This window comes from Triturus cristatus, chromosome 12, assembly GCF_964204655.1.
Source record: "Triturus cristatus chromosome 12, aTriCri1.1, whole genome shotgun sequence".
Taxonomy (NCBI): domain Eukaryota; kingdom Metazoa; phylum Chordata; class Amphibia; order Caudata; family Salamandridae; genus Triturus; species Triturus cristatus.
In genome coordinates, this window is record NC_140595.1 from 726,612,153 (window position 1) to 726,613,984 (window position 1,832).

The following is a 1,832-nucleotide window of genomic DNA, read 5'->3' on the forward strand; positions in this document are numbered from 1 at the left end:
GACTAGGGAAAAAAACACAGAAAGAGCCAGTAGATGAAATTCTCTTCCTGGGACAGCAGGTTAAGAGAAATTACACATGGGGAGGTTAAGCATGTAACACGGGGGAGAATAAAAAAGAAAATGCAGTTTTATGAAGTGTGTTTGCCAATCCAGCCAGCACTTTTGTTCTATTTCTCTCTTTGCGTCTTTTATTGGTAAAGTAACATTCAAGTGCATGCGCAGGTATGAATGAGAGAGCAACGGTATAATAATTTGAAGCGTTTACACCAGTGCTAAAGTAGGAATGAGGTGTAGCAAAGACATGAAAGAGGTAGCGATAACAAATATGTGGAGAGGCAATAGTGACACAAAAATAAGCCACCTATTTATAAAACTGAAATGGAAGAAATACTAAAGGTTAACTTCTGAAATTGTAGCCGATAATAAAAAGATTCTCGTTGTTGGCAGGATTCGAACCTGCGCGGGGATACCCCAATGGATTTCGAGTCCATCGCCTTAACCACTCGGCCACAACAACTTGCTGTAAGCTGCCTACAAATATTTTGTTTGAAAGTTTTGAAGTTTTCCCACATCAAAGTACTGATATTCTGCAATGCGCTTTTTAAAAACAATGTTTTTTTCATCTTGCACGTTCTGTCCTAAAAACAAAAATTGCATGAGTATATCTCTGGATCTGTAAAAGGATACGCTTGCATTCAAACTCACTTGTGGCACTCAAGTTTTTTGGACCCTGTTGCACTCTGTTTTTGCGCTGCTTTTAGTCTACGACCCATATTACAGAAGTCAACCATCTCTGAGTATTTGGGACTCCTTTGTAAGTGCCTTATCTTTAATCCTTGAAAAGCTCTATAATAAAGGGGTCTGTCAAAGATTGCTTGAATGGAAGATAAAAGAAGGCCCACTTGTCTCACCAAATGCAGTAGAGAAACCTGATGTTTTACTCATGTTATCCTTAGTTCAGTTTTTGGTAGACCTGGCATCCTTAAGGTGGCCTACCAGCAACCTTTTTGCTTTTCACCTCACGTTTTGCTGTATCTTTATGTTGGCCTTAGGACTCTAATCACTTTATCACTACTGTGAGAAAGTGGCTCTGTATATACTGTTCCCAAATAGGTACAGTGTGCACAGAGTCCCCAGTCCCCAGAGGTTTGGCAGAGGCTAAAGTTAGATATAACCTTACTCTCTAAAGTGGTAGCTTGCAGAGCAGTAAGGCAGTATCAGAGTACAGTGTAAAACATTTGTTGTGCACACTCAGTCAGCAAATGGTCTCACACACTCAAGAACTGAACTCCAGGCCATTGGTTTGCATACAAAAGATATTGTTGTTTTATTTTAGAACCAACAATAGGTATCAAAATATACTTTCTCAGAATGAGATGCTTTAGTTAAATACTTTGCAATAGGCAATTGACTTTTGCAGGTCATAGTTACAGTTTATTGCAATAGGCAACACAATTTGAATCACAATAATACATTGAGCTCAATGGGAATTTTAAGTTATATGCAATTAATTACTTTCAGGATTACTTTTCTAAATCCAGGACTGGATCCTAGATTCAGTCCTGGGACAGTTCTTGGAAACAAGTGAGTAAATTCGTTTTAGTTACTGTTGTGATTTTTAAGCAATATTTTGCTATTTTACAAGTTGACACTTAGAAACTTTTGCTGATCAAATTACCAATGTTATCCTATGGAAGGAAATTCACTTAGCAGGTAAGTGGGGTTATGGTTCCTTTTTCTAGGTCAGTGTTGGATCCTAGATCCAGCACTACTGTACCACCTGTAAGCAGGTGAGAAACTGCGTTTAAGTTATACAGGCGATTTTTAAGGAA

General features: G+C 38.3%; 1 non-coding gene across 1 annotated transcript; it reads right to left on the reverse strand.

The window, feature by feature from the left end:
* Positions 1 to 435: 435 nt before the first annotated feature.
* Positions 436 to 517, reverse strand: TRNAS-CGA (transfer RNA serine (anticodon CGA)). The gene has a single exon. It is a non-coding gene; the product is annotated as a tRNA-Ser (tRNA).
* Positions 518 to 1,832: the final 1,315 nt, after the last annotated feature.